General features: G+C 50.4%; 1 long non-coding RNA gene across 1 annotated transcript; it reads left to right on the top strand.

The window, feature by feature from the left end:
- The first annotated feature begins 5,974 nt into the window (after positions 1 to 5,974).
- Positions 5,975 to 9,472, top strand: LOC125532778 (uncharacterized). The gene is made up of 3 exons (XR_015601917.1): positions 5,975 to 6,550; positions 7,802 to 7,875; positions 9,229 to 9,472. It is a non-coding gene; the product is annotated as an uncharacterized LOC125532778 (long non-coding RNA).
- The last annotated feature ends 541 nt before the right edge of the window (positions 9,473 to 10,013 follow it).

The following is a 10,013-nucleotide window of genomic DNA, read 5'->3' as shown; positions in this document are numbered from 1 at the left end:
GTTCTAACTATTGAGTTGTAATTGTTGAGTTGTAAGTAAATAAAGTGTGATGATCATCATTATTAGAGCATTGTCCCAAGTGAGGAAAGGATGATGGATACTATGATTCCCCCACAAGTCGGATGAGACTCCGGACGAAAAAAAGAAAAAGAAAAGGAGGCCATAAAAAAAGGGAAAAGGCCCAAAAATGAGAGAAAAAGAGAGAAGCAATGTTACTATCCTTTTACCACACTTGTGCTTCAAAGTAGCACCAAGATCTTCATGATAGAGAGTCTCATATGTTGTCACCTTCATATACTAGTGGGGATTTCACATTATAGAACTTGGCTTGTATATTCCAATGATGAGCTTCCTCAAAATGCCCTAGGTCTTCATGAGCAAGCAAGTTGGATGCACACCCACTTAGTTTCTTTTGTTGAGCTTTCATACACTTATAGCTCTAGTGCATCCGTTGCATGGCAATCCCTACGCACTCACATTGATATCTATTAATGGGCATCTCCATAGCCCATTGATACGCCTAGTTGATGTGAGACTATCTTCTCCCTTTTTGTCTTCTCCACAACCACCATTCTATTCCACCTATAGTGCTATATCCATGGCTCACGCTCATATATTGCGTGAAGATTGAAAAAGTTTGAGAACATCAAAAGTATGAAATAATTGCTTGGCTTGTCATCGGGGTTGTGCATGATTTAAATATTTTGTGTGGTGAAGATAGAGCATAGCCAGACTATATGATTTTGTAGGGATAACTTTCTTTGGCCATGTCATTTTGAGAAGACATGATTGCTTAGTTAGTATGCTTGAAGTATTACTATCTTTATGTCAATATTAAATTTTATCTTGAATCTTTCGGATCTGAATATTCATGCCACAATAAAGAGATTTACATTGAGAGTATGCTAGAAAGCATTCCGCATCAAAAATTCTATTTTTTTCATTTACCTACTCGAGGACGAGCAGGAATTAAGCTTGGGGATGCTGGTACGTCTCCAATGTATCTATAATTTTTGATTGTTCCATGCTGTTATATATTCTGTTTTGGATGTTAATGGGCTTTATTTTACACTTTTATATTATTTTTGGGACTAACCTATTAACCCAAGGCCCAGTGCAAATTGCTATTTTTTTGCCTATTTCAGTGTTTCGCAGAAAAGGAATATCAAACGGAATCCAAACGGAATGAAACCTTCGGGAGAGTTATTTTTGGAACAAATGTGATCCAGGGGAGTTGGAGTGGACATCAAGAAACAATCGAGGAGGCCACGACGGGGGAGCCTAACCCCCCTATGCGCGCCCTCCACCCTCGTGGCCCCCTCGTTGCTCCACCGACCTACTTCTTCCTCCTATATATATTCATATACCCCGAAAACATCCAAGAGCACCACGAAACCCTATTTCCACGGCTGCAGCCTTCTGTACCCAAGAGATCCCATCTTGGGGCCTTTTCCGGAGCTCCGCCGAAGCGGACATCGATCATGGAGGGCCTCTACATCAACTCAATGGCCTCTCCGGTGATGTGTGAGTAGTTTACTTCAGACCTTCGGGTCCATAGCTAGTAGCTAGATGGCTTCTTCTCTCTCTTTGGATCTCAATACAATGTTCTCCTCGATCTTCTTGGAGATCTATTCGATGTAACTCTTTTTGCGGTGTGTTTGTCGAGATCCGATGAATTGTGGGTTTATGATCAAGTCTATCTATGAACAATATTTGAATCTTATCTGAATTCTTTGATGCATGATTTGTTATCTTTGCAAGTCTTTTCGAATTATCAATTTGATTTGGCCTACTAGATTGATCTTTCTTGCAATGGGAGAAGTGCTTAGCTTTGGGTTCAATCTTGCGGTGCTCGATCCCAGTGACAGAAAGGGAAACAACACGTATTGTATTGTTGCCACTGAGGATAAAGATGAGGTTTATATCATATTGCTTGATTTTATCCCTCTACATCATGTCATCTTACCTAATGCGTTACTCTATTCTTATGAACTTAATACTCTAGATGCATGCTGGATAGCGGTCGATGTGTGGAGTAATAGTAGTAGATGCAGGCAGGAGTCGGTCTACTTTTCACGGACGTGATGCCTATATTCATGATCATGCCTAGATATTCTCATAACTATGCTCAATTCTATCAATTGCTCGACAGTTATTCGTTCACTCACCGTAATACTTATGCTATCTTGAGACAAGCCACTAGTGAAACCTATGGCCTCCGGGTCTATTCTCCATCATATAAGTTTCCAATCTATTTTACTTTGCAATTTTTAATTTCAATCTATATCATAAAAATACCAAAAATATTTATCTTATTATTATCATATCTATCAGATATCACTCTCGTAGGTGACAATGAAGGGATTGACAACCCCTTTATCGCGTTGGTTGCGAGGTTCTTATTTGTTTCTGTAGGTACGAGGGACTTGCATGTGGCCTCCTACTGGATTGATACCTTGGTTCTCAAAAACTGAGGAAAATACTTACGCTACTTTGCTGCATCACCCTTTCCTCTTCAAGGGAAAACCAACGCAATGCTCAAGCGGTAGCACCGGCGCCCTCCGAAGTCCCGGTGGCGACGGCGACGGTGGACGTGTCTTCCGACGATTCCCGTGGGGATGGCGGGGATGAGGAGGACGAGGAGCGCGACTCAGAGGCGACCCCTGAGGGGATACGGGAGACCTCCCCCTTGTGCAAGGCCGACATCCTCCGCACCCTGCCTGATAACGACAATGATGTCGGCGTCCTCCCGGAGAGAGGGGAGTCGCCCATGGTTCCGATGAAGGGCAGGTCGGCGCTGCTCTCCCGGAACGACGCTCCTGCCTCACCGCTGCCTGGAGCTACTTCTGGTCCAGCTGCTGCCCCTGCTTCTGCTCCGAGAGCCGACGTGCCCGCGCCTCAGGCTGTGAAGCTCTCTGGCTTCAAGCTTATGAAGCGGAGGGACTATGCCGCGGTGGACCAGTAAGTGTTATCGTCCTGCCTTGTTCTTGCTTCTGCTGCTCGTTTCTAACTCTTCTTCTTCGTTGTGCAACTAGGCCGACGCATACGGCGAAGAGGAGAAGGGAGGGCGAGGTGGTACTACTCGAGCCCAGATCGCCTCCTGCGGCTGCAGCCCTCTCCATGAGTAAGGGAGGCAACGGCGCTCGTGCCTCTCTAGGCCGATCATCCTCGCACGGCTGGGTGGAGCATCCTCGGGAGGAGTCAGTCCCCGTGGCCCCGCTGGCTCCGGAGGTGCCAGCGTTCGGCTCGGGCGCTGGGGTCCCCGAGGCTCAGGAGCCTCTGGCCTCTTAGGTCGTGGTGATGACGACGCCTCCTCTTCCTCCTCCTGCCACATTGTTGTCCCCGGGTTCTTCCATCTCTCCTGACGTCCTGGAGCGGGCTATTTCTGCGATGGCCCTGCTGCGAGAAGATCTTCAGGGCACCGACCGTCGCCTGGTGACCGGATGCCTGGAGCTGGTCTCTGCCTGGCTGCACTCCGACGCGTGCGTCCGGGCGACACTGAGCCAAGCTGCTATTGACTCCGAGAAGGACACGGAGGCCGTCGCCCAGGCTGTGGCCGCCCGCGAGGTGGCACTGAAGGATGTCGAGGCCGCCCAGGACCGCTGCTGGTCACTGGCGGCCGAGCTGGAGACCGTGCGGAGGGAGCGCGCGAAAGAAGCCCGAGGCCGCAAGGCGGAGGAGGAGAAGATGAAAGCCCGAGAGGACGCCGTCAAGGATCGCGACGCTGAACTGGACCAGTTGGAGAAGGCGCGGGCCACAGAGCGCGGCCGGCTAGAGGAGTTGGAGCAGAAGCTGAAGGCGGAGGAGGCCGAGCTTGACGCCAAGGCAAAGGTCCTGACTGAGGACCGCGCGGCCTTCGAGCTCCTTGAAGAGAAGGCTCGGACGGCATTGAAGTCTCTCTACGAGAAGGGCTTCGAGGAACCGCTGGTTGCCGACGACGAGGGCCCCAACCAGCTGGTTCCTTATCTGGTTGGTGCGTTGGAGGACGTTGTGAGCGGCATCGGCCCCATGGTGGACGAAGAAGCTCGCGTTCTCTCCTCAGCCGCGCTGACGCGCGTCTTCAGCCACCTCCACCTTTGCGATCCCACCGCCTGCCTTGACGAGCTGCTGGAGCCTGTGAAAGACGAGCATTACGAGGTCGCTGCTGCAGCTATGAAGGGACGGGTGGAGGCCCTGCCGAAGAGGTTCCGCGCCTTCACTTCCGCGCCCCCGACCGGCGGTGCTACCGATCCTGCAACTCCGGCTGGTGGTGCAGGTGAAGGCGACGCCGTTGGAGAAGAAGCATCCCTTGCAGGCGACGACGGCGTCCAGGGATGACGAGACAACTTGCTGACGGCTCCTTTCCTGTTTTAGTTTCTGCAATATGCACCATGCCTTGTGGAGGCGTTAAACTTGCGTTTGATTTCAGGGGAACAATATGTCCTGTAATATTTTCTTTGAAATTCTGCGATTTCCTTTCTATTTTCTTTACGTTCTACGTCGGCAGGGCCTGACCGCGCGCATACCTCAGCCGTCGTTGGGTCGTCCGGATCACCAGGACGGACCAAGGAGTGAGGGGCTACGTGATCAGTTAGGCTCCTGAGTCGCGATGCTCAGGAGTCCCCCTTGACGCGCAAACATCTTATAGAAAGGAGATCTGGGAGTAGGTCTAGTGTTCTACGTCGGCAGGGCCCGACCCCGGGCATACCTCAGCCGCCATTGGGCCGACCGGATCACCAGGACGGACCAAGGAGTGAGGGGCTACGTGGCCAGTTAGGCTCCTGAGTCGCGATGCTCAGGAGTCCCCCTTGACGTTCAAATGACCTTCGTACCTTAGCTTCGCTTGGGAGGGCGCGCGACGACCAGGTCTGAGGGACCTGGCAAGGTGGTGTATGCTTGGGCGTGACCTGAGCGCAACCCCCGTGCCCAGCCCCCTCACGCGACTCTCCCGAGGGGAGGTGTTGCGATGAGGCCAACCATCGAGCTCGGAGGCTCCCTGAGGTTGATACAGCTGTGAGGCCGCCCTCAATTGTTTATCACCAGCGCGGAGCATAGCACTTCCGTACTTGCACAGGCATAGCCGCTCCTCGGCTGTGTCGACTACCAGTGCGGAGCATGGTGCTTCCACTGGTACATGGGAGGGGACTCCCTACTGCGGAGAGCCCCCGGGGCGTGTACAACCCCGCCCTGACACGTGGCTTGCACAGCGGGGCTAGACGAGGTGTGTCTGGGCACTCGTGAGCCAGCGCGGGACTCACGAGGCCCTACCTCAAGGCGGGTTGCGCGTGGTGTTTTTTCTTGATGGTTGTGGCGTTCCTGCGGGATGGTTAGACAACCTGCGCCGAATGAATTTCCTGAGGCTATCGTACGAGAAGGCCAAGCACCAACGACCCGAGGAGGTGACATGAACGGGGCCGGCCCGCCAGACAGAGCTCAGTCGTTGGATTTATCGATGCTACAGGAACAGGCCCGAGCACAGACGCCGTGCCTAGCCTTCTTATGCGAAGGATCCTGAAGAAAGACGATCGGCGTGCGGCTCCCATGGTGGGTGACAATCAAGCAAGTGGTATCCATAGATAGATTACGCATGAAAATCAACTAGTTTAGGTAAATGCGAGGACGATACATGCCACTGGTGTAACACCCTGGTACTCATCTACAGTAGTCACACTCTAATGGTGCCATGTCAACATAATTAATTTTGCTAAACCTCACTTCGATCCAATCCGAGTTCAAATCCAAAGTTTAAATTAAAGTCATACATAATATTTCTTCAAACATGGAAACTAAAATGTTCGTTAGGTTGCAAATATTCGCTAACTAAATTTCATGCATTAACCGACATATTTGAAAGTATCAAAATACATTAAAATATCAAAACAGTGCCAACAACATTTAAATTAACCATTTGAAAATAAACAAATATATTTAAACTAATCAAAAATATTTGGAACTGGTTGTACTAGCCCATTACACAGTTTAGTATTTATGTATCAAGTCCTATATTTTACGAAAGTCATTTGTTGGCTCTACTTAACGCAAAACAGAAAATAATTTGAAGAAACAGAAAAATAAAGCCAGAAAAAGAAAAGGAACCTATTATACTCTGAGCTTTGGCCCATCTAGTAAAAGTAATCGGCCTAGCCCACCTCCACCTCTCCTTCCACCTTCTGCTACAGGAGGCACACGAGCCGTGGCGGCCATCCCGCCGGCCATGGCCACGTGCTGGCCATCGGCGCCCCAACTGCCGTCTATATGAGCACGCAAATCCTCCCTGAACACTAGGCCCGTTTCTTCCCCTCCCATGCTCGCCCCCCTGTTTTCTTCATGCCCGAAACACCATGGACGCGCCGCCGTCGCTCACACGGCCACCGCCTCCCCCGCGCTGCACCACCATGTCCCGGGGGACCAACGTCATCTCCTACGCCGTCCACAACACCAACTCGACGCCGGGGAGCCTCACAACGATGGGATCGAGGTCGTCTTCAATCTCGGTGCCGCCACCGTCCGTCGTTCGATCCGCGACCGATGATGCATCCCCGGCCTCCACGAGACCTCCTCGAGCTCCGCAGTGAGCTCCCGGTCCTATATGACCTCCTTCCTCTCTTCCTCGCATCCCCTAGCTTCGATTCCGGTTAACACCGGCCGTCACCGCCACGGCAAGTCGTCGTAGCCGTCGTTTTGGTTCGCCTCAACTCACACCCGTGGCGTGGTTGGATGCAGCGCATCACACTGGTTTTATAGGAGCTCACGCCGCTCCGTTTAGCCGCCCGTAGCTCACTCCGGCATCCGCCGCTGTCGTCGCGCCCTACTCCCCTCGAACGCGAGCGCCCGCAGCCGCCCGCTACCATCGCTAGCTGCGCTACTGTTGTGCCGCTGGTACTCTGTACTACTGCTGCTTTGCTGGTACTCTTGCCGCTGCTGCTGCTTCGTGCTGGGCACCGGCCGCCGTTCCTGCTGCTAGCTGCTTGCCGCCGGTGCCGCTGGCGCCTGCTACTGATGCTCCGCTGCTGCTCTACACTTCTGCTACCGCTGTTTGCTGCTGCTTACTACCAGTGCTGCCGTTGGTCTGAGCCGCTCCCTGCCGCTGCTGATGCTGGCCATAGCATGGCCGTGAGCTAGGTGTGTGTGATGTGTGTGTATCTGTGGTAGGTGTGCGTTCTCTGTGTGTGTGGGGTAGATGTGCGTGCTGGGTGTGTGAGTGTAGGCCGGCCCCTTTTAGTTAGGCACTAACTATAACTAGTGCTAACACCCCCACCCACGCACACAAGTAATTAGTTTATTTTAAGCAATCTGCCAAACAAATGGCCCTATGACACATGGGCCTCACTGTCTGGTTTTGACCAGTCAACCCAGTTAATGTTGAATATTGACCTTGCTGACTCAGCACCCATCCAGCCCACTGTCATACACTCTGGCTGGACTGACACTAGGTGACAGAAGAATATTCTGTTTTAATTCGAATTTATAACAATGTCAGAAATTGTTTAGAACTTTGAAAAATTGTATAAAATAATCCGTAACTCGGATGAAACTAATTTATACATGAAAAATGATCAGAAAAATATGAGAATCCGAATACGCAGCCCGTTCGTCTGCCACACATCTCTAGCATAGCGAACACGTAATTTTCTCCCTCCGGTTCATTTGTCCGAAAACGCGAAACACCGGGGATACTTTTCCGGATGTTTCCCCCCTTGCCGGTATCACCTAGTACTGCGTTAGGTCACATCTAGCACCGCATATTGTCATGTTATGCTTTGTGATACTTTGATTGCTCTGTTATTTATTGTATTCCCCCTCCGTTACTTCTTTCTGGTAGACCCGAGACCGCGGTTGAACCACTGATCGACTACTTCACCTTCGAGGGTCCGTTTCTGTCTACAGAGCAACCAGGCAAGCCCCCCTTGATCAACCAGATATCGCCCACTCTGTTCTCTCTTATTCTTGCCTTAGGTTTGCTACTGTTGTTGATTTGATAGCTCCTATTCTGTTGCATAGCCTGTCATTGTTGCTACAATTGTTGATATCTTTACCTGTTATCCTAATGCTTAGTATAGGTTGCTAGTATTACATCAGTGGCCCTACACTCTTGTCCGTCTGCTATGCTATACTATCGGGCCGTGATCAGTCGGGAAGTGAACACGGGTATATACTTACATACTTATTATATGATACATGTGGTGACTAAAGTCAGGTCGGCACGTAGAGTACCCGCCAGTGATTCTGATGAGGGGGCTGAAAGGACAGGTGGTTCCATCCTGGTAGAGGTGGGCCTAGGGTTCCCGACGGCCCCCGACTGTTACTTTGTGGCGGAGCGACAGGGCAGGTTGAGACCACCTAGGAGAGAGGTGGGCCTGGCCCTGGTCGGCGTCCGCGGTTACATCAATTAACATGCTTAACGAGATGTTGGTATTTGATCTGAGTCTGGCCACTGGCCTATACGCACTAACCAACTACGCGGGAACAGTTATGGGCACTCGACGTCATGGTATCAGCCGAAGCCTTCGTGACGTCAGCGACTGAGCGGCGCACGTCGGGTTGGACCGCGTAACGCAACTTCCTTGGAAATGGAGGTTAATAGGTCTGCTTACTGGCCGCCCTCGCAACGTGCAGGTGTGCAATGGGCGATGCGTCTAGACCCCTGCGCGCATAGGATTTAGACCGGCGTGCTGACCTCTCTATTGTGCCTAGATGGGGCTGCGACGTGTTGATCTTCCGAGGCCGGGCATGACCCAGGAAAGTGTGTCCGGCCAAACGGGATCGAGCATGTTGGGAAATGTGGTGCACCCCTACAGGGAAGTTTATCTATTCGAATAGCCGTATCCCTCGGTAAAAGGACGACCCGGAGTTGTACCTTGACCTTATGACAACTAGAAACAGATACTTAATAAAATACACCCTTTCAAGTGCCAGTTACAACCCGGTGATCGCTCTCTCACAGGGCGACGAGGGGAGGATCGCCGGGTAGGATTATGCTATACGATGCTACTTGGTGAACTTACCATCTACTCTCTCCTATATGCTTCAAGATGGAGGTTGCCAGAAGCGTAGTCTTCGATAGGACTAGCTATCCTCCTCTTATTCTGGCATTCCGCAGTTCAGTCCACAGATACTACCCATTTCATTGATACCATTGCATATGTAGTGTAGATCCTTGCTTGCGAGTTCTTTGGATGAGTACTCACGGTTTCTTTGCTACTTCTTTTCCCCTTTTCCCGGTTATTGTGATCATATGATGGAGTCCAGGAGCCAGAGGATCTCGAGGATGTTTCTACGTGGAGTTCGGCTTCGAGGAGTAGTTAGGAGGTCCCAGGCAGGAGGCCTCACCTTTTCGATCGTTGCTACTTTTGTGCTAGCCTTCTTAAGGCAAACTTGTTTAACTTATGTCTGTACTCAGATATTGTTGCTTCCGCTGACTCTTTCTATTCAAGCTATGTATTCGAGCCCTCGAGGCCCCTGGCTTGTAATATAAAGCTTGTATTATTTTTAATTTGTGTCTAGAGTTGTGTTGTGATATCTTCCCGTGAGTACTTGATCTTGATCATACACATTTGCGTGTATGATTAGTGTACGGTCATCACCGCCCCAACTGCCATCTATAGGAGCACACCACTCCTCCCTGAAAGTGCGTTATATCGACTAGAGGGGGGGTGAATAGGCGATTTTTATGAAAGTCTTCAAAACGTGAGAGTTATGAAGACAGACAGTGAAGATTATGCCTATTACTATGCAGCGGAAGTTAGATTACACTAGGCCAGTCATGGTCATGTATTCAATAGAGTGAAAGCGCGGTGACAAACAGCTTCAGTGTAATAAGGATCAGGTAGGAAGAAGTTATGAAGCCAAACAGATCATATATTCATGTTGTGAAGACAAAAGATAAAGCAAGCATGCAACTTCACAATGAATAACTGTAAGTAAAAGGAAGTGAAGATGAAACCAGTGACACGTTGAAGACAATGATTTGTTGGACCAGTTCTAGTTGCTGTGACAACTGTACGTCTGGTTGGAGCGGATAGGTATTTAAACCA

This window comes from Triticum urartu, chromosome 1A (genome assembly GCF_056163025.1).
Source record: "Triticum urartu cultivar PI428250 chromosome 1A, HENAU_Tu73, whole genome shotgun sequence".
Classification (NCBI taxonomy): Eukaryota; Viridiplantae; Streptophyta; class Magnoliopsida; order Poales; family Poaceae; genus Triticum; species Triticum urartu.
The sequence above is the reverse complement of the archived record's forward strand: the minus strand, read 5'-3'. Positions and strand labels throughout refer to the sequence as shown.